General features: G+C 33.0%; 1 long non-coding RNA gene across 1 annotated transcript; it reads left to right on the top strand.

Annotated features, from left to right (window-relative positions):
* Positions 1 to 1,143: 1,143 nt before the first annotated feature.
* Positions 1,144 to 2,552, top strand: LOC145108560 (uncharacterized). The gene is made up of 4 exons (XR_013708384.1): positions 1,144 to 1,418; positions 1,533 to 1,606; positions 1,729 to 1,781; positions 2,163 to 2,552. It is a non-coding gene; the product is annotated as an uncharacterized LOC145108560 (long non-coding RNA).
* Positions 2,553 to 24,369: the final 21,817 nt, after the last annotated feature.

Raw genomic sequence — 24,369 nt, 5'->3', positions numbered from 1 at the left:
AATTTAGTCGTTCGCAGTTTATACGCTAATCTACGGGATGTCACAACATATAACCAAATATAGAGATTTCAGTATGGTATGTGGTATTTTGAGAAACTCACTAAGTTTTGTGCTTACTTTTTCAAGTGTAAATGTGTTAGGTACTTCTGGTAACAAGGGAAAGGGACCGACATGATTGCATCGCATCCGCTAAAGATTCCTCACTTCTGTTTTATGGAACTCTGATGTTTATTTTGGGAATATATTTATTACTCTGATTATCATTGATGGAATGAAATGAATGGTTTTACTTTATTAAAAAATGAATTTTTTTTAGCATTTTTGGGACGTAACAAAGATAGAGTCTGTGAACAACTTATTCTAATAACTGTCTTTCATGACCATTTAAGTTAATTCATAGATCAAATCTCTAATAATACGAATTTAATTATAATTGTTTAGACAGTTAATTGCATGACTGTTGTATTAGTTGTATTTATAATTATACATTTAGTTAATCGGATGAAGATAACTAATACTTTAGAAATCGGTAAATGTTATTTAATATTCATTGAACTCAATTGGAATCCAACATATTTAAAGGTAAAATTGAAATTTATGTGAAAACATCTTTATCTCTTTAGTCTCTAAGTCTATTCTCTAGTTTTGATAGTTTTAATTAAGTATTAATTGAATTTGATAAAAAAAAACCCTCTTTATATTTTATTGTTTATAGTTTAATTAACATTTGAATTTATCTTAACTGAATTCTCATTCTCTTGTGCTCGACACTTGATGTTACCAAAATTAAATTGTTACACGATCAGGTTCACTACATGTAATGTGCATTAGTTTAATTCCAATAGGTTAGGATTTATAAATTTCAAACCAAATTATATATATATATATATATATATATATATATATATATATATATATATATATATATATATATATATATATATATATATATATCATCTTATAAAGGGTTTATAAACATGGTCCTACAATATTTAAGACAATTGTTTTAAAAGTCAAGGAAACAAAATCTAAGACAATTGTTTTAGAAGTCAAGGAAACAAAATCTGGAGCGTTGGATATTCATTGGACGGTGAGGATATAGTTTTGATGATCCATGTGACTTGCGTACGACCAATGAGAAAAGAGTGTTTAAATCCCTCTTACTCCACAAACGAAAACACTCCCATACATATTGTGCCCTATTTTTGATTCCCTAAAATTTTAATTAGGTTCAGCCACCATTAAAGCCACCGATCAAAGTCGTTCCTCTTAGCCACCATCGTCAAATCTATTTGCTCAAACCATCCTACCCTGCAGCCACTAATTTCCGTCACCACCATCAATTTACTCCATCGGTGGTTATGGGGGTTTTTGATTTCATCTGCTAGGGCTCAAATGAGTTCGAAGGCTTCCAACATGTGTGATTTATGGGTTTTCGTTTGTTAAGATATTATGTTGTGTTTTTCGGTTTTACTTGATTTGATTTATGGGGTTTTTAGAGTATAATACTTGATAGCATGTTTGATTTATAGGCAAAAAAATCTACAGCAAACCATCCCCGAACGAACCAGTGGTGTTGGTTTTTGGTGCTTAAAAAAGTTAACAGGTCATACTTCTTATTGATTCATTTTTTTGTTTCTAATAAGTCCGAAATTCCTTTTGTTGTTCATCTTGGTCCTTTTGATTTAGTGATTTTTTTTCTTCTATTGTATATTTGAATGATAATAGATCTCGAAGGGCTGATATCATATTTGAATGGAACGAAGGATGATGTTATTCAGGTATAAGTATTAGTATTTATTTAACCTTTTTATTGTTTGATCTATTGTTCTGAACGATTAACTTCATATTTTGGTTTATTGTTTCAGAGACATGTCATATTTTTTTCTTCTTAACCTCTTTATCTTATTCTAATTGAAGTTGCTCTTCTTTTTTCCATTTTATTGTTTATTGGTTTGGGATGTTCTTGGAGTTTCTTGATGTTCTTGGAATCATACTTGAGAAGTATGATCTAAATACAAGGTGGGATGGATGTTTAGATCTGAGTTTTCATTTGTTCGAATACTCTTCAACTATGTTTGCTTTTGTCTACTTTTGTTTTCCTATGAGTTCTTATTGCACTGATTTTATTTGGCATAACCCTTAAGTATTTTGTTTTGTAGTAGTAACAAGGTAAAGTTTACGTGAGATAAGACATGAAGTGAAGTTGAGTGAGCTGTGGTTAAATAAAGTTCCGACTGTAAAGATCTCAACCTCTGAACCTAAATTTCTATAAATCTAACTGGTTGTTTGTTTGGGAATATATGTTGTAGATCTAGAAGTTCATTGAGATAAAGATTCTACAAGTTTCATTCCAGAGTAGAACATAATTTTTTCGATTTATTATTGACTTTTTTGAGTTTTAAGAAGTCATAATTTATTTTTTAATGTTCTAAGTTTTTTTTTGGTTTGTTTATTTGTATATGCTGTAAAATCTGACGTTTGGATATTTTTACCATTGTAATATAGTGTTTTTGTTATTTGGAAGTGAAATAAATACTTTAATTATAAGATTTTATGATTTATATAATTAGATGAATTTTAGTGAGATGTAAATAAAGTGTTATAAATTTATGATTCCGTGTTTTCTGAATTAGATTTTATGTGTACTAATTTTTGAATACCGAAATATGGTTGACTTAGTTGTCTTAAAAAAAGTTGAACATTTTACTGTTTATGTGGAGGTGTACATTGACGAACTAATATCTATTTCTAACTCTTTCGGCACAATATTTTCTTGTTTTCCCAGTATGAAAATTAATGACTTTTATTATGTGTATGAAGTGATGTTTTTGGTATTAAAATATATATTATTCAGATAAATAAATAAGAATAAATGATTTTTTTTATTTTTATTTTCTATATAGATGCATAAAATCTTTTTACATACATAAAGATGATATTGTTAGCTATACTTTTACCAAATAAAACCAGAAAAAACAGATGGTTCTTATTTTAACAATAACAATTTATATAATTTTTTTAAAGTATAAGAATTTTTTAAAAATCAAATATGTATCCAATTTTTATTACATAACATATTAAAGTATTAAAAAATATTGAGTTGTAAAAAAACTAAAAAAATTTGGAGAGAAATTAACCGACTTTCTTTAATTTGAACTGTAAAATATATGCAAAAAGATTTTTGTTAGTTCCAAGTAAGCGAAATCAAGACTTTGATATGGAAATAGGTGAGTTGACAATACACTGGAGTCTAAAGGTATAATTATGGCTGTAAACGAACCAAACAAACACGAAGAAAGTCTTTTTCATGTTCGTTCGTTTAAGTTACCTGAACAAACAAACGACCACGAACGGATAAACGAATGATTTTTTAATTGTTCATGTCCATTCGTTTAATAAATTACATTGTTCATGTTCATTCGTTTATGTTCGTGAACATGCTAAACGAACATAAATAAACAAAGATAAAAAAACACAATCGAACATATATGAACATAAACGAACATATAATATAACAGTATAATAAAAAAATTTGATTATAAATGAATATAAACAAACTTAAACGAATGAACTTAAACGAACGAACATAAACGAACATTCACGAACATAAATGAACGAACGAGACAATTGTTCATGTTTGTTCATTTAACGAAACGAACGATAATTTTTGTTCAAGTTCGTTTATTTATTAAATAAACGAACTTCCCGTCGAACACTTCACGAACAGTTCGTTGAACGTTTAGTTCGTTTACAGCCATATGTATAATTATAACAGGGATTGTCTTTTGAGATTATCATTTTTTATTATCAAAATAGTTTTCTTCTTTTATTTATAACTCTTTAACTTTTACTTTTACTTTTACATTTTGATATTTAAAGCATGAACGACTAAATTTGTTTTTAATAATGAAACATAATACTATAAAATAGATATGTATATACATATAACATAAAAAACTAAAACAAAATTATTGACTAACTACTTTTCAAATGTTTATTAAAGTCGAATAGCGTATGAATAATATATGTAATAACTGTTATATAAATAAAAGTAAAACAATTTCTCATTTCATATTTGTTAATATATAGGAAGAAATGGTTTGGGTGGATACAGAAAAATATTTTAGTAGTTGCGCTACCAAAAAAAAATACATTTTTTTGACGTCAGTTTTTGTCATAAAATTCAACATATTTACATTTAATTTACACTTATTAGGACCTGTGATAGATTTCCAATGGGTTGGAGACGGATTTCCAAAAGATTTGTAATGCATTTTGATGAATTTAATATAAATTTTGCACTTGACAACCAAATTTAAGGGGTCAACCATGTCACCCTAGGACACCAAGTGGGTCCGCCCCTTAATCGTTTCATTTGGTTGGGGTTTTATATGTAAGAGGGAATTGAAATTAAACATTTATAAACGAAATATGATTTTCTCGATTCATTTTTTTAACATGGAATGCTCCCGAAAGAAACTATTCAATATCTGTCGGAAACAAATCGCCTAAGGGATCTATTTGTCGAAAAAATATATTCACCGACCCCATATTCGCCGCTTGTTGTATTCTGCGTGGACAAACTAACCACCACAAAAGAAAAATTCATAGAAAGAAACTATTTGTCGCCGTCAAAATTAATTTATTTGTTGAAACGAACTTTTTGCCGCAGCAGCATCGCGCGGGTACACTACTAGTATATATATATATATATATATATATATATATATATATATATATATATATATATATATATATATATATATATGAAATACACATCATTAGTCATAAGGGTAAAATATGAACAATTTCATATAATTCATAGGTAAATCAAGCACGAAAAAATTTTAGTGACTAAATATGAACAAAGTTGAAGTTTAATGACTAAATGTTAACAAAACTAAAAGTTTGTTATAATAGAGGCCATCTATGTCATCTCCACCATGTTTTAGACACACAAATAAAAAAGCTTTGACAACAATGGAGGCCATCTATGTCTATAAGCTTTTAAGTTTCGTCATTATCTTTCTACACCTGTATTTCATGAAGGGGACTATGATATATGATTATAGATCTTTAATAATCATTGGCTAAAAGAGAATCCTCTTTCTAGATCCATACATTATCCAAAAAGCACCCCTAAAGTAATTCATTTTATACCTAATTTCTAAACTGAACATTCGTTATGATTTGTGTTTGTGTTGTGTTGCAGATATGGACGTGGCAGAAGGAGGCGACATGTGGCGAAACCGGAGGATACGTTGTCACCACGGCGCGACGCGCATGTTTCCTTTGTGCGATGCGTTTGGTGTGTGTGTGTGTTTGTATATATATATATATATATATATATATATATATATATATATATATATATATATATATATATATATATATATATATATATATATATATATATATAAGTGTGTGTGTATGTGCATGTTTTGTGTCATTTGGGAGATTTTGGCATGCGTGATCGGAGATGCTGCTTGGGAAGCATTCAGAGGAGATTATAAAGACGAATATATACCGTTGTATGAGAGATACAATGTTTATTTAAGGGATTCATGGAGGTATCTTTTATCCTATTATTGTATGATTACATAATGTGATATTTACTGAGATTTGTTAGACCCGAGTATGTATTATGGGAATTCGTAATATGGTGTTGTTACGAACCTATTGGTAAGATTAGTGAGTAAATCTTATGATTAAATATTGAGTCTAAATGGTGCGGGTCATAAACCTTAATATTCGAGATTACCCGTTATGAGAGATTTAGCTGATGACTTACGGGTTAAGCTTGTTATGATTATATTTTGAGATTTGGTTAAGTTTGATGATGAGAGGTCACAAAGTTGAGCTAGTAGTGAGTTGTGATAGGTTTTGAGGAGCTTGTTAGTTGTTGAACAGGTGTTACCATGTAACGAGCTGAAAGGCAGCAAATGATTGAAACCGATGCTGGAATTAGTCTGTTGACTAATCAGGTGAGTAACTCTACTCTAACATTTGTTGATGTGACATATGTGTTACACAATATGTGAATTATATTGTGATATAAATAAGTATTCATTATTGACAGATAGATCATGATTTATATAGATCATTACTGAGAAAAAGATCATGATTGAGAGATGGAATAAGACTGAGAGATAGATCTTGATTGAGAGATTGATCATTACTGAGTGATAGATATTTATTGATAGAGAGAGAGAGATCACAACTTATAAATAGATCATGACTAAGAGATTGATTATTGCCGCGAGATAGATTACTATTGAGAACTAGATCATTGTTGCGAAATAGATCATTACATACAAATAGATCATGACTGAGAGACAAATCATATTGAGAGAGTGAGATTATTATTGAGAAAAAGATTGTTAATGTTAAATTGATTGTTACCAAGAAATTGATTAATACTAGATCTTATAAGAGGATATGAGAACATCACTAAATGGTGTAAATTATTTGTTACATGTCAACGATGATGAGTTACTTTCTATATGCATGTGATAAATGTGATTTATGTTATAGTAGTTGTTATTTACTAATTTATGAGGCTTACATTGTTTTGATGATTATTTTGTAGGTAGATTATTGTGGCGCCCGACTCAGATCCTGTACTTGAGGCCAATACGATCCCTTGTGATAACTTCTTGTATTCCAGAGTGATAGTGTACACTAATATTATTTAAATGTTTTTTTAATGAGAAATTTATATTTGGGGTTTACTTGGTATAAAACTTGGGTGTTACAGGCAATTTCATTCGACTCAATTGGTATTTCAACATGAAGTTGAGAGCTAGTACCAACTATAGGTTTATTGTCGGCTATATCTCGAATTTCTTCAAGGTCAACATCAATCCTAGTGACTTCTTGATATATATATTTTCCTCTCTCAAGGAACACTCCCCTTGAGCTATAATCACCACATTCTCATGGGCATTTAAAACACATATCAAAAGTCTTTAGTGAATATCCGACAATGTAACACTTCTCAGATATCGATTAAAGTTGGTCATTGGTTTCTTGTCCACTGAAAGACCTCACAACACCAAACCTAAATGTGAGGGAAATTTCCAAGTCCACATTTCATGAGGTGTCTTCAAACCTACTTAGTCGGTTACAAGGTTCAAAACATGATCTACTATTTCAGGTGTATATTCCCAAAAATATAATGGGTAGCAAAGCACTATTCATCATAGATCGAAACATACAACATTAGATTCTCCTTTTATCAAGACTATTACATTATGGTGTCCTTGGAGAATCCAATTATGGAAACCATTCCGCAATATCTAAGATAATCGTAGAACTCAATACTAAGGTATTATCCTTTCATTTCGGATCAGAAACCCTTTTATCTTCCTGCTCAATTAATTCCCTACTTTTTTATGATATTCTTCAGCTATTCAAAATATCAAACTAATGCTTAATCATATAAAGATAATCAAATCTTCTGAAACTATCTGTAAACATGACATAACAGTGTTTGCAGTCTGTTGTGTCGGATCTGAAGGGTCCACACACATTAGTGTGTACAAGATCCAACAATCCTCTGTCTCCATTACATGTCCATATGAATGGTTATTTGTTCATTTCCCTAACAAATAAGACTCACATACATCATCCAAACAAAATCCGTATGATTCCAAGTCCGGTCGAACTGAATTTTGGTGATGTGATTCTTACTTATGTGGCCAAGGCAATAATGCCACATGTGCGTGTTGGATAAGGTGTCTAAGTGCATAAATATATTTGGTATGTACTTGACCCGACTTGGCATGGTCCATTTGGGTTGCATGGCATCAGAACAATTTGGATAGACTTTTATGAGAATAGGACATTTATGATTTAGTAATATATTATAAGTTCTAATATATTAATATGAATTATTTAATTAGTATTGATCAAGAATTAGTTTGGAATTAATTTTGTGATCAAAAGAGATTAATTAAATAAATGGGGATTGATTTGGTAAATCATTCATTCTTATATGGTAGGCTTATGATCCATAGTTCTTCATGTTGGGCTAAACCCATGGGGTGACCCATGGATACTCCATGGAGTCTAAAACCCATGGATCATGAGGAATATGGAAAGACATGAGTTACATGGTGTAATCCTAACGTGCACACTATATAATGAAGCCTCATCCAAGCAAAATCGGCACTAAGACATACACAAGTGAGGGCTAGCCGATTTTGATGCAATAAAATCTTCTCTCAAGTTATTCCAATTGTTGGTGGTGTGGTGTGAAGCATTTGAGGCATCACATTTGGGGTACTAGGCTCACAAAGTCTTAAGGAATCCAAGCTACAAGAAAGGTATGTCATTCTACTAGTTTTTATATTACATATACCCCATCATATGCTAGTTAGGATGAAACCTTGGAAAAATCAAAGTTTGCATGTATAATAGAGAAAACATAGATCCAAGGTTTCTAGGGTTGCATGCACACCATAGTGGTATTAGAATGCTCAAAACCCAATAGTGGTATCAGAGACTAGGCTAGTTTTCAATTATACTTGATGCTACTTGCTAAAAAAATCGATTTTCTGCTCACTGTTCAGTGAACTCGCCGAGTCCATTGCGGGGACTCGACGAGTCCATGTGAAAATTCATCCAACTCGTCGAGTTGGTTCATGCACTCGACGAGTAGGAGGCCCGGAGTGTAGAATTTCGAGTTTCAATGTTGGAATTGGACTAGGATAATTACCCTAAACTGTTTTTAGATTGTTAAACTTGTTTTTGATGTGGTAATGATTGTGCTTATCCAATTAAAACAAAAGATATTATATAAAATTTTTGACTATCAAAATATACTATGGCTACCTTTCCATACCCTCTCCTTTATACGTACGACTTGTACCTGCAATCATAGAACATTAACAAAGGTAAGCTTGAAAGCTTAGTGAGTAATGATCAATGTCTCTCCCAAATCAATATGTAATTATACTCATATAAAATACATATAATTTCGTTTATCAAACATATTCTCTTACTCAAATTTCTCTAATCGTATTATAATCATAATACTCATCTCAAGAATAATCTTTTATAAATCTATTTCTTCATTTCTCAAGGATTTAATCATAGAATTACTCTTTATTTTCGTTCTATTGATATCTCATACACGAATAAATCCAATCGCCTCGCATGGATTTATCATGTAAATCACATATTCTTAATTTAGTAATTCTCATTGAGTCAATCTTCTACAACGAATGATCTAATCGTCTCTCATAGATCCTTCATGTAAGTATTTATGATCTCAACTAGAAATTCTATTTTATTGATCTTCTACATAATTAAATCCAATCGCCTCTCATAGAGTCATCATGTAAGTCTCGTATATTCAATCAAAAGGTCCCATCCATATAAAAATATACATAAACAATAAACTTTTTATCTGAATATCTTAACAATCTGTAAAATAACATCATTATCAATTATCCATTTCATGAGATTTGTCAAGAATTTCTCACCTTGTTATGGCTTGTGTGGATGATATTCCAAGCTCTTGACCTCCATGTTTACCACCTTTTTTTGATTTTCTATTCACATATAACTTATATTCATCATTGAATAAGTCGTTTAGTATGACTTAATTCATAAAGTTCATCTCTTTATACACAATGCTATATATCTTGATCATATACAATCTTTTCACATATCATGCTTCCAATACTCATGAAATTTACTCTTTTAGCTATATAATATCAGTAACATCTTAATTTATCACTTAATGTCTTAACCCATTAAGTTAAATTCTCCATATAGCAAACTTTAGTTTCATTAGGTTAGGTTTTCATCTCAAATCCCTAGTTTTCACATATAATGTTTACCATCATAAGAATAAGCTAGGAACAAGCTGTATAACATCAATCAATAACCTAATTTCATTATCCAAGTGTAAACCCTAATTTAGAGTTTCATCAAAATCCGCTAATCTTTCCCAAAAATCAGAGATCAATGTAGAGGGGAAGTATTTGTTAGTAGGTGAAACCGCACCTTTGTGTATGTTTTGAGAGTGTTTGAACCAAAACTGATTAATTCACAGTACGTTTATTTTTTATGTGAGGTCGTGACCACGCCATAGTAAATGGTTTACCATGTCGTGGTGTATTTTTCAAGACACCTCTATTTCTATCACTACTAAAACCGTTATAATTAATACTAGGCAATCTACTTTCAACCACGCCATGGTGAGCTCTTTCCCCACCGCAGTCACCTCAAAGTACGTTACCTTTACTGTTCATTATACGTAACTCGAATTACCGCTTCAAGACCATGTCGTGGTCTCATCTTTCCCACGTTGTGGGTTCGGTAGAATGTTTTCTTCTACACATTTGATCACATAGCAGTATTTACTCATATCTTTACTCTATAAAACTAATTTTACTCAAGGAAACACATAAAATTCTTACTATAATTGTACTCACGTATAATATTACAAGTTTTCAAAATGAGCATTACAATTTTTATGAATGTCGATTGCAAGAAGATGTTTTAGACATAAAACCATCATCTTTATAAACTAGAATATTACCTTTCAGTTATCAAAATGAAAATTGAAATTCGTGTTTATACAATGCAAAAATGAAATTAGGTTTCTAGACATTTACGAAGAGTAATAGCAAATAACTCAATATTTCTTAACTCCACTACTAAGCACAAGCTCGAGATCCATAATAATCGAGACATGCAACACTCATCAATTCCAATGATTAGGTTTAGCTCTCGATGCTTAAAACTTCTTTCTTTCCTATAGATCCTTCAATGTCGTACAAATGTGATTACCACATAACGCATCAATGATCAATGAATTGGAAGTATTATGGAGTTCCATTATTTAAGTACTTGATGTAGTGTCAAAACATTTTGACATTACCATCTCCAAGATTTTTCAAGTACTTTGAGCAACTTCATTTCCTATGATCCTTGTGATTGCATATTCGCATTAATTGCAACTTGCCTCTTTTGAATCATAGTTGTGTGGAATAGAGGACACACCAATTTCATTCCCTCATAATGGGAAGTTCAGGCCTAAACTGATCCTTTCCATTTAGGATTCGAATGTTTCCTCCTCTTTCCACCAACATTCAGAAAGGTGATAATTGGAACTCGATAAGAAATCTAATTCCTTTCCGGTCTCCATAGTTTGGAGAAGGTTTGTGAATTCCATCAATGTCTTATACATACTATTCACATGATAAATCAAGTTTAAATTATCATAAGAACTAATGAGAGATCCAAGCAAAATATCTACAGCAATACTCTTGTCAAGGTCAACATTGATATTCTCGTGTTTATCTATGTAGCTCTCATTGAGCACAAACAAACCTATCTCCTTTAGATTACATGTAAGTAGGAAATTTTGATGATTTTCAAATCACTCTTGCTTTGTCTTTTGGTGAAACATTTCACTTAATTGCAAATTCATTTCATATGTTCACATATTCACAAAATATCCTTTTGGAACATCGAGGACATAATGCAAGAGACCTTATTTGAAAATTCTACATGTTTGTGGGAATAACAACTTTAAAGTTGATGCATTATTGATTTGATGGATATGATTATCGAGTACATCTTTCCCATTTTTCAATCGAGGAAGATTCCATTGCAAATGAGTTATTCCCGATGGAGAACAGAGAGAACTAAAATTTGAACGTACACGGGGAAGAGGGATAGGATTTCCATCTAACCTAAAACGAAAAGTTTAATGATTTTGATTCAATCCATAACTATTAATCTAATTATAAATTAAGGCTAGGATCCATATTTTCATTCGTAATATGAAGAGGGGCTCCGTAATAACATCACGAATCTATTTTAGGTAGGTAAAGCACTTTATCAATTTCACTCATAATGAAACTCCTGGATATTTTGAGATTCATTGAACTATCATTGGTGTGTTAATCTTGGATTACGATCTTACATTTGTGACAAGGATGTCGAGGATCACAAACAAGATGTGAATAACCATGCAAACCCGTGTGACACCCTTGTTCTCATTTATGATCTAACATTAACATGTCGGTTAACCACATACACTCCATCAATAAGATATCAAAAACTTTATTTGTATCATCATTTCTACTTTATAGTCCCTAATTAGTGTGTCGGTTAACCACGCACACTCCACTAACGACTCACAAAGAAGCAATTTGTGTTTTCATGGATTAGCATACAAGTTCACATCTTTCCTAAGTAACTAGAGTGAGATTTTGTTGTGTTCTAGTGCTTTATGTTATAATTTTAACGATATTTATGTCCTATAAGAACCCTATCAGCTAACGACAATCGACTACACAAGAAGTGATGAGTGAAAAGGACACTCATTCAACAATCATTTTTTAGGTTGTTTCCTTATACCTCTCTTATAGCATGACTTCATGAATGAGTCATAGTCTTGGTTTTGACTGACAAATTTTTATTCTTTTACATATAGTATTATATACTCTTATAAATCTATGTAAGGGTGTATTTTAAACTTTTTAAGAATATAAGGTTTAAATCTTAATGTAACACTCGTGTTTCTAGCCTAGGCATTAATATTAAGGTGATAGTCTAGGTTAACCTTTGTAACTCATTTTGAAGAAATGAAAAAGGAATTATGTGAATTCTATGTGTTTTATGTGTTTTATGCTTAATTACTAGGAGTTAATTAATTAAGAATAAAAATGAGCGTCAAAAATAAATATTAGATAAAGCCGATATCTATTAAGAAAGTTGTAGTGGTCGTGACAAGGATTACAGATATATAAAGAATCCCGAAATCCGAGTTATAACGAAGAAGTTATGACTTGTCGAAGTTTCACGACAAAACCGGCTCGGTGCTGAATGTCGTAAAAAGTGAGTTTTCGATAAACTACTTTTTAGCCTTAGTGATCTAAACGAAACTCGTAGTATTCGTTAAACCGAGAGTAGGTATAAAAAGAACGCCCAAATCTGACTTCGTATGAGGAAGTTATGATTTTTCGAAGTTTCAGCTTAGCAGTAGACAGCTAAAAACTCGAATTTTAGATCGAGTGATTTTTAGCCAACATGACCTAAACAAGAATCGAAGGTCTCGTCATTAGTAGCACAACGGTAAAAAGACAGACGAAAACGGACGTCGGATGAAGAAGTTATGAATTTTTAACGGATTTCCTGTCCCGGTCTGTTAAAAATAATAATATAAAAATTAAAGTCAAAATTAGCCGACGAAGTCTAAACGGAAGTTGTAGAGCGTAATTTTACCAACGCGTGCATATAAAGAACGTCAAAAACGTAACTCGTATGCGAAAGTTATGGATTTTAGAAGTTTTTGCACAAAAATCGAGAAAATTCGCATAGTCACGTTTTTGCCACGTCACCCTCGCTTAGAACGTGCCACATGTCCGAAATCTGCTGAGTCATCCGAAGATGTGTCGCGATCCTTCCGATTCCGAAGCCGCGGTCCACTAAGAATCCGACGCCTGCCCTTTGGTGCGTGTCCGAACCCTCGCAAGGCTGCCACGAACCATCCCTACTTCGGACCTAGACCTCGGTCCAGTAAGAAGAGGACAGCAAGCCTTCGCACTTGCAGCCCTCGTGCGAGCCATCCCCCTGCGAGCTTCGGATCTGCAACGCGTGGCTCCTTCTCAACCGTTGGATCAGGAGGCTCGCTCCTATAAATAGGAGGGTGCGAGACCTCCCGGATATATTTTGGAAAAGTGTCAATTTTAGCCCCTAAACTCATATTTCTTTCATATTAACATCCCCCGAAGCCCCGATATCGATTATAACCCTCGGAATACGCCACGAAGTGCCCGTGAAGCCCGAAAAATTTATCTTTTCGGTTTCGAAGCCCGACCTTTGCAGAGCCCGGTTTCTCAATAAAACTCCCGGTTTTATTAGAAACGAATGTTTTAGGAAACGAATTGCTGCCCGATTATCATCAAATCATGTGAGTGTGTAGTTACTTTCACTTTACACATAGATATGAATTATTTAGCTTAAAATACGTGCTATGTGTAAATATGTTAATTGTTTATTTGAGGTGACTGTTGAATAGATGTTTTATACAAGTTTTAAACTGTATATGTCTTTTATCTACAAACATGTTGGGTAGAACATGGGTAGACAAAATAGTTGGTGGGTGTTAAAATGATGAGAGGCCTCGGTGTCGGTGTTGTTGTTGGTTTTGTTGTAGTCGTCTAGCGGAGTATAGATGACGATCACGGACCTTTCTAGACAGTCCAGTGGTACACTAGCAAGTTCGCAACTTGTAGGTGTTGATGAACTAAATGTTCATTGGTGTACTCCAATCCCCCTCATGGTTGCCTTTAGGACATGTATGGCTGAGGATTCCCCTTAGCAGTAGTGTCCAACCCGATGATATTCCTTAGGCTAAGTCCCTTGTGTTAGGTGTTTAGGGACGTAAAGTGAGGACAACGGGAATGGGTAATCATGGTTATTGTTGATTGGTGAACTTAATAAGTTATTATTATTGTGGGTTGAAAACCCTATATGCTCACCAGACTCCCAAGCCTGACCCACTCAGCTTTTTATGATTACAGGTAGTGGACCCCGAGCATAGTCGGAGGACGATGAGAGATTTTTGGATTATAGGCCAGTAGTTGTAAATAACTGTTGAAAGGCTTATAATGTTTTGTTTATGCTTTTGATCTGTATCGGAACATGACATCCCGAGGTTTTGATATATATGGAAAATATATACCTTCTTAAAGAATGGTTTTGATAAACTTTTATCATGTTTTATTTTGGGGACCTATTCCGCAACATCTTTTGAAAAGATTTCTCTGATTTTATTTTAAAAAACATAAATTAAATCGGTCTTTTCTGGCCGAGAAATTAGGGGATGTCACACTTATTAACTTAAATAACATTTAATTAATTAATATTTAAACCATTTAAGATTTAATAATTATCTTTTAATTAAACATTTAATTAATTATATTAAATCTTTTAAGAATTAAACAATTATCTTAATTAGACTTTTAATTAAATAATATTTATTCTTTTTCTTACTTCCTCAATTTTTGAAATTAGGGTTTATCTAATTACCTAGTTTAAATGTTTAGATTTTAGGCAATTAAAATAACCATTAAAAACTAGTAATTATCGTACAATTAGAAAAAGGCAACAAAATCCCAAGAGCTGTTGGAGGGCAAGGCGCAACGCCAGGCAGAGAGGTGCAGTGCGCTTGCGATTCAGCAAGTTTCATCCTGGTTTTCAGTTTTTTAGATTTTCACTAATGTGAGTATAATAGAAAATTCTAGGCTCTGATACCACTAATGGGTTTTTGAGGTTACATTAAAACAATAAACAATGCAACGCAATATACAAAACTATTTGTGGACACATGCAACCTAGAGATGTATGACTTTTTCTCATTATAGCAACATACTATGAAAAACGATCTAATCTACTTATTTGAACGAACAAATCAGATTAGTAAGATACCTCAACGTATAATTGAATATACTAACTCCTTTGATCTGCAAAAGCTAATGGAAAGCAAGCACGGATAGTGTGGTCACCTCTAATGGCTCACACCCAATACCCTAGACCTTAGAAATTGAAAGATAGATGATGAAAGAAGTAAAGTTCATATTTTCATCTTCTTAAAATCATTCGGGACAAAAATAAGATGACGAGGATAAACCCTAATCTGAATAATTACATATTATATTTAATCTATTCAAGGTAGTTATCCTTGTAAGCTATCCGACGGCTTCTAGAAACCCTAAAAGCCCTCCGAAAATAGTCCATACCTTGGAGGGTTCTAGAACATTCCTTGCCCAATTATTGAACAATTACAACTCAGCCCTTACACCTTTAATTAATTCCAATTATCACTAATTAATTCTAAATTAATTCTTATTAATAAGTAATTAATTCTGATAATTTCTAACTAATTTATTAATCATATAATAAATTAACAAAACATTTTATCTCTCTCCTAAAGTCATTTCTAGCTATTTATAGTTATTGAGGGCATCCCAAAAAGGATATTACTTTTATTCCATAAATTTTTTTGTAAGGTTTCAGAATATTGTATTGTGTCAAGTCTTGTAAGTGACTGTGTTCGCAATTTGGTTCGCAATGTTGTAAAGTCTTCATTTTGTATGCGGGATAGTTTTTTTAGATTTCGCATATCTAGATTATGTTTAGGTTTGCAGTCTTGAACTATTGACTTAGACATTCCTTTCTGACTTCTCTCCACACGTATAAATAAGGAAGTTAGTTAGTAGAGAGAGTACTTTTTTTGAGAGAATAATTCCTTACTTCTATGCCGAATTGTTCTTGTACTCTCTAATGAAACAGTGATCTTATTTACATTCTTGTGTTCTTAATCTTCCAATCAATCATGTCTATATAAGATTAGAATCTATTCGTTCCTAAAATTCTAATAAGTGGTATCAGAGTAGGTGATGTGTGATATATTTTTCGAATCCTGAGTTGTTCAAAGTTCATCGTTCTCTTCAAAATTTTACCTTGAATTTTTTTATCATTTCCGCATTTTTGCAAGGTCTTTTCCAATTCTGATATTAAGTTCTTTGTTCAAATCTTTCTCTTCGTTTTGAAATTTTTTTTAATCACATATCCGATTTTGTTCAAAAATTTATCTGAAAAATTCAAAAGAGGATTCTCATTCAATTTCTTTCAATCTTCATGGTAGTATTGGATCTACTACTCGTATTCCAATCCTTTTTCTAGGTGATTAAGAAGTTTGAGCATTACATTTTGAAGAATATCTCCTTGGAATTGAAACTCCTAGTTCAAGCATTTGGCGTGTGATTACAAAAAGATCTTACAAGTACTCGAAGACTAAAGAGATTGTGACAACTCAAGAACAACTGGATGACATCATTGCTAATGACAAAGGTATTGGGTCAGATGAAAAGGATAGATTGCTAAATAATATGAAGGCCATTAGAATCTTAAGCTTTGCTCTTCCTCCGTACACTTTTTGGTTGGTACGTTCACCTAATATTGCTAACTAATCTGGGATAGGTTAGAAGAATTATATTCTGGTGATGCTGATTTGACTCATTCCATTCAAACTACTTTTCTCTCTGAATTTGGATCTTTTAAGCTGAAAAACGATGAAACAGTGATCAAACTGTTAATCGCTTTAATCACTTGTTAAGTAGAATGCTTAAGCATGATTTGAATAGGAAAACAATTAAACAGAAAGTAACTTTTCTGAATGGCTTAAGATCTGAATGGAAATTCATTGCACCAATCATCAAAGGTCATGAACAATTTAAAGATTATTCTCTTACTAAGATGGTAGAAATTTTGAAATCTCATGAGAAAGAAGTTCTTAAGGATGCAAAAATGATTCCAAATGATGGTCCTCTGGTAATTTTTGCAAAATCATAAGGTTCAAAGAACAATGTGTCGAAGGTGTTTAATGAAGTTTCATATTCTAATAGTACTGATGAAGAGTTCACAACCGAAATCAAAGCTCTAATTGTCAGTAACCCTGTGAATTTTTTTCAAGAAAAATTTCACTAAGTTTAAGGGTAATAAGTTCAACAGAGGTGACAATGGTGGTTGAAATTTTAAAAGTCAAAACACAAGCTCAGATAAGTTGAAAGAGGAAGGATACAAGTCTTATAAAAAAGAATAGGAAACAATGAGAAAACGCTTCTTGGAGACTCCGTATAACTGTAATTTCTATCACAGAAAAAAATATTTTGAAAAGAATGCATGTTGAGGAAAATGAATGAAAAGAAAGAGAAGACAAAAGATAAAGAATATTATGTGCAAAATATCGAAGAGCTTCGCAAGTCTAAGCCAACTAGAAAGGTGTTACTGATGGATTTTCAGCATATCTACATTCCTATGTGATCATGCAACCCTAATTGCTTTGGATCTAAGTTTTTCTCTAGTTATACGTGCAAATAGAAATTCCAAAGCAACAACCCTAATACTAGCATACAATTCGAAATCTATATGAAAACTAGGGTTAGAATATTACCTTGCTTGCTATCTAGTAATAACAAGAATTCCTTGTTTGATCTTGACTTCTGAAAGCTTCGTGCCCCAAGTGTTGCACCTCTAATGGAGTCACAAACACGAATAGCAAAGGATGAATGAAAAGAGAGGGAATAGGGCAGAAATTCGGCTAGGGTTTCGCTAAGAAAGTATGGGGCCGAAAATGCTAAGCCAGGGGGTCCTTAAATAGTTGCGGCTGCTAGGGTTTTCAGGTGGAAACCCTTATTTCCTCCTTAGGCCCTAAGCAACCCATGAACACTCCTTCTAGAAGGCCTTGGATGAATTCTATAGGGCCTCCTATAGATTTCGTCGACTCCCTTTTAAAGGAGTCCATCAGCCCATCATTGCAACAATCAATGATTTGCAATACCAGTCCCCATTCTTTTAATCAGTTCCTTTAATCCCAAAATTAATATTAAATTAATACTAATTAAATAATATGATTTCCGATTAATATATTATTCTTATAATATATTAAAAATCATTAATTAACCACTTTCTCCAAAATTCATCCTGTCAAGTTGCTATGGTGAAGGCAACCCAAAAGGACCATGCTACTATCAAATCAAGTACATACCAATTAAATTTATGGGCTTAGATACCTAATCCAACAGTCTCCCACTTCGATAAGTCTAATAACTATAATTGCAAGTATGAATTCAGAATCTGATTAGCAATCATAGCTCTAAAAATCCGTTGTTGAACTCTAACCTAGTCAATAATGCGTCCTTTAGATAAGGGATCATATAATCCTCCGTTCTGCAAGATATTCTGTTGGAAAAAGAAATGGAACAAAATCATTCTCAATGTCCAACAGTTTGTTTCCCAATTTCTGATTTGTTTGACAACGAACTTAATTGAACACATCAATTTAGTCCTGACCAGGCCCGACACATAAGTCAACACAAAATCATCGAGGTGCCCAAGATACCACTTTTACCCCTTGAGATAAAAGGAACAGATAAACTTTGACTTATATGCTTGTACAATTTACTTATCAAATCATATACAACAATATGTTTTATAACATCAAGTTACTGATGCGTTTACGCATTATCAATGCACAACCAACTCGTAAACAACAACTCATATATCTCGGTTTAAAGATTAAACGATATTATCGTCTCACAATTACTCGTGATAAATTCCATGAAATAATTCAAATGAACGTGGGTTCAATCCAATACTCAAATCCTATTTCAGGAGTACTCGTGAACGTTGCAGCAAACCTTTGCAATGTCTAAGCACTTAGACAATCTACAAGCCAATTCATGAAAGTCTTACTTCATTACTTACTTCCAAAGTATGATCGACTGTGGATAATTTGATAAATCCTATTATTCAGGAAGTAAAACATGCAAAATGAAACACAATTGACAAAATATAGTAAACTTTACCCATAAATAAATATTCCATTACTTAATCATCAAATGTCAATTACATTTATATTGTTACAAGTTTCTAGCTATCTATCTAATCACTAAAACTAATATCGTCCTTCAGACCAATGCTCCTTGGATGCCGAATGTGCTTAATCCTACACAGACCCTTTGTGAGGGGATCTGCAGGATTCTCTTCTGACTATACCCTCTTGACGACGAGGAGTCCTTCTTCTACTCGATTTCTGATGAAGTGGTATTTTCTGTCCATATGTCTGGATCTGCCATGATCCCTTGGTTCCTTGGCTAAGGCAACTGCACCTTCATTATCGCAGAAAATCTCCATGGGCTCCTTTATGGCTGGTACAACTCCAAGGTCTCTAATGAAGTTCTTCAACCATATAGCCTCCTTCGACGCCTCGCTCGCTGCTATGTACTCTGATTCGCACATTGAATCAGCCATGATCTCCTGCTTGGAACTTCTCCAAGTCACTTCTCCTCCATTTAGGGTAAACATCAAGCCCGACTGAGAGCGGAAGTTATCTCTGTCGGTCTGAAAGCTGGCGTCACTATACCCTATGACTCTTAAGTTATCCCTACCACCAAGCACAAGGACCCAGTCCTTAGTCCTTCGCAGATACTTAAGAATGTTGTTAACTGCTGTCCAGTGAGCTCTACCAGGGTTCCCTTGATATCAACTAACCATGCTCAATGCAAAAGCCACATCAGGGCGACTACATGTCATTGCGTACATGATCGAGCCAACGGGAGAAGCATATGGCACTCAACTCATTTCCGCTATCTCTGCATAATTCTAGTAAATAATCAATTAGTAGTGGCTTGCTAGTAGTGGCTTGCTATAAGGTGTTGACGTATAGGATCATATGTTATTAACAATATCATTCTATAATGACTCTTAGGCATACAAGAACTTTCAATTTCTGCCTTTAATAAATGTATATTACTCCAAGATGATGACACTATAAATAACCTCTACTAACCTGTTAGCCAAAAGTTTACCAATAAAGAGTTGTATGTCTAGCCCTTGCAAAGCCTAGTCCAAAATAAACACGACATCCAACTCAGAAAAAACCCAAATAGCCTCAATCACAACAAACCAATCAGAAATAGTCACTTGAGACTGACGGATCCGATCAAGATCCCAAATTACTAAGATCCCACCTGAATCTCCATGAGAAGGAGAAAAACATGCGAAAAAATAGAGATTACCCCCAAAAGATCTAAGCGAAAAAAATCGAAAATTTCCAATTTTGTTATCTGAATCGCCAAAAAATTCACCTTATGCTTATTACATAAGGATCTAACCACACCCTCATATCTAAATTACCCACTTCTTAAAGATTAATCGAAATATACCCTAGTCTCTCCCTTTTCCCTTTAAGTAAATGTGAAACATGGGAAAGACACCCTCTTATATTATAACCACCTGCATCTCCCATGTCAACTTTTTATTTTTTGAAATTCATACTCATGACGAGTATTTGTAAAAGAACAGGGTGAAAAACATCCATTTTCTCCAAAAGATTTTTGAAATTGGTTAGAAAAACCCAAGGGGTGTGAAAGAGAGTCTTGTAAACCATGAACCCCCAAAATTATTCCAAAACCACCCAAAAACACCCACCAGTTCAGAGTTATGGAGCTGGTTGGATTGACCATTAAACCCATTCGAGAGATTCTCCACATCCAAGGGAGCACCAGAAGAAGCAAGAGTAGGAACAACCAAACTTGTTTCTGAAATAGTAACATTGTCGGAGCTCACTACTGGAGTAGAAACAGTGGCAACGAAAGAAGGAAAAACAATTTTCGGAACTGTAGCAGGTCCATTGTGTTGCACTGGAACAAAATCGAGTCTATATACATGTGTATCACCCATATTTTTCATGAGAAAAATGCATGAAATGACCTTGCTTATCACCCATAAAATCTTACCACTTCCCCAGCTATTAAACTCCATCTTTTCTTGATTCATAACCTCCTCGTGTTTCATTTTTTCCATAGTGTCATAGATTCCAAACGGTTCAGTAGACAAATCCTCCTTTTCTTGAAATGAATGAATACTTTCTTCATTTTCAAAAGGATCGTAAGCAACATTAGCATTAACTCTAACCTCAGAACCTCCGGAATAAAAAGAAGGATTCCAACCAGGAGCCTCCTTAATCTGAACAAGAAACACCATTCCATCCACACGCACCTTCACTAACTCGGAAATAATTTCTTGATGATTAGTCATAACAAACATAGAATTCTTATACACGTCTTCTCCAATTTCATCATCAATATGAACAATCGATTCCTATTTTGTAACAATCTTTCGAAAAGCACCTTTACTCTAGCACGTAAAGGAAGACCCTCTACATCAAGCCATACCAATCGATCCAGAGACACAAAATTTCTATTCCATGGATGTTTGTCCAAAATCCAATGATCTAAAACCTCATTATCCAAAAATTTCTTGCAAGTATCTTTATATTTAAATTCTACCAAAACCCATAAACCACCAACATATATAATCACCATATCATCAAAACATTCATCCAAACACAACAAGCGAAGGTTAGGAAGAGTAAGAAAGTCCCTTGATTTAGTGAGACAAGCAAGTTTACTCTTTTCCACAACAAAATCACCTGATTCAACTTGAATACATTCCTCCACTGGTTGATTACCCCTTACATTCAAAGAAGGTACTTTAAATCTAGTAGCATAGGAGTTCACAGGCACATCCTTTTTCTCAACCTTAGAAGGAAATGAAAGATGAGATAAAACATTACCAATCTAAGAAAACCTAGGGATAGATGAAAAAAGCTTATGATAACCAAACCAAACATCACACAATTGTTGCACCAAACCCTCAACATTATGAACTCTAAAAAAACGAACAAAACCAAACCTTTTACCCATATGATATATTTTTAGAGAAAAAACATCCACCACTTTACCTAAACGAGAACACATCCTCCACATATCATTAGGCAACACAGAATCGGGGAAATTAGTAATGTAAAATGACTTGATACATGAACTTATATGATGTTGAACTCGGCTCCCTGTCCCAACCCTATCTCAATTAGTAGCTGATGATTTCCCACTGACTTTAGACCACAAATTACCTACCATCAAATAACAAATTCCGATTTAACCATCCGAGAAAAATTCCAAATATTTTATTTAAGTGTTTCTAATAAATTTCTTTATCAAATTTTTTATTAAAAACTACCCTTCTTCTAAAACATTAATGAACTAAATACCAGTTAACACATATATTTTTCTGATTTTAACCACATAAAATTTTAAAAAAATCTAATTTAACCACACACAAGTTTTTTTAGATAATCCACTTTAACAATGTATACAGAGCTTTTCCAATGATACTTATGACATGAAATTCAGTTTTAAATGAAAATATTACTTAAAAAATCACCTTGGTATAAAATAAAATGGTTCAAATCTTAGATAAATAATATCGAAGTTTAGAATATAGAAATTAAAAACCAGGTAAAAGTCAATATATTGTCAATCAACACAATGGGCCGAATCAATGTTAACTGTAAGTAGCAAGTGTTGGGTTTTGTTTAAAAACGGATTTCAAAATCATATCAAAATAGAAACGGAAGCAAAACTTGAACAACATTAAAATTCATTTTAACACTCACCAAGGATTCGTTTGCATGAACATGAAAAAAAAAATCATCCATTGGAGTGTTCAATGAAAAAACAACATTTGTAACCTTTGAAGAAAATCTAGATGATGAATGAAGATGATGGAAAGAAGACAGTGAAGGCTTACTCTAGAATAGTCCACCAACATTACTTCTACCTGTTATTGTTATGATCCTATAAGATCATATATTATTGACAGTGTCATATTATAATGATCCTTGAGCATATAGAACCAACAATCTCCCACTTGCACAAGGCTCATTAGAAATTCATATAGACAGTGGAGAACAACTAAGAACATTTCACTGCCCTTAATAATATACGAAGAAGTGTCAGTCAATAATATCTAATTCCCAAACGCTCATAGCTTCAACTGATGTAGTACGTGATGTACCAGTTACTCCTTTGTCACAGACATCATGTTGAACATGATATGTTGATCAATATTATTCTCATTTGGTGTTAAACTTGTAGTAAGGATTTTTATATGTCTTTCTCTCAACACATAAGACGAACAAATCCCATCTTAACTACATACACCTCTTGTGTGGTTCATACTATACCTAATGATGGCCTTTATAACTTCCTAGTCAAAGAGCAATGTTTAACCCTATCAATGCATATCACTCCTTATACTTAAGTCCCTAAGATTCATCTCAGGATGAATGATACAACAATACTACCTTTATTTAAGAATCACTTATGGCAATGACCCATGAAGTGATCTTGAAGCGGGTCAAGTCTAATACTTGTTCTCTAGCAAGTACCTATGAAGTTAGCTGCAACTATTTGCCACTTTTATCCTATGGAAGTCAATCAATCAAATTCATATTAGTCTTATTTCATGGTTAGTCCCACCACTATGAGCGACTATGGAGATTTTAAAATAACTACATTATGCAAGCATAAAACATGCTAATATAGAACACAAGAAGTATTAATGAAACTATCATATCCCATATATCTAATCTAATTCAATCTAATAGTTGTTGCTTACATTGTTCCAACGTCCAATACTAATTTCAAATAAAATCCAATCACTAAAATAATGAAGTCCTATAGATCTAGTTGTACTATCAAGCTTAGCTTGTGGAAGGGAGTTTGTGAATGCGTTCACCAAATTTTGATATGTGTGAACTTTACAAATAGTAATATCTCTTCTATTAACTTCATCCCAAATATAGTTAATTCTCCGATGAGTGTGCTTAGTTTTCTGGTGTGACCTAGTTTCCTTAGCTTGTGCAATGGCACCCTCATTGTCACAAATGATTTCTAGGGGGTCATGAATGGAAGGAACTACCCCTAGATC

The sequence above is a fragment of the Lactuca virosa genome, chromosome 4, assembly GCF_052849685.1.
Source record: "Lactuca virosa cultivar CGN04683 chromosome 4, Lactuca_virosa_CGN04683_v6, whole genome shotgun sequence".
Lineage (NCBI taxonomy): Eukaryota > Viridiplantae > Streptophyta > Magnoliopsida > Asterales > Asteraceae > Lactuca > Lactuca virosa.
The sequence above is the reverse complement of the archived record's forward strand: the minus strand, read 5'-3'. Positions and strand labels throughout refer to the sequence as shown.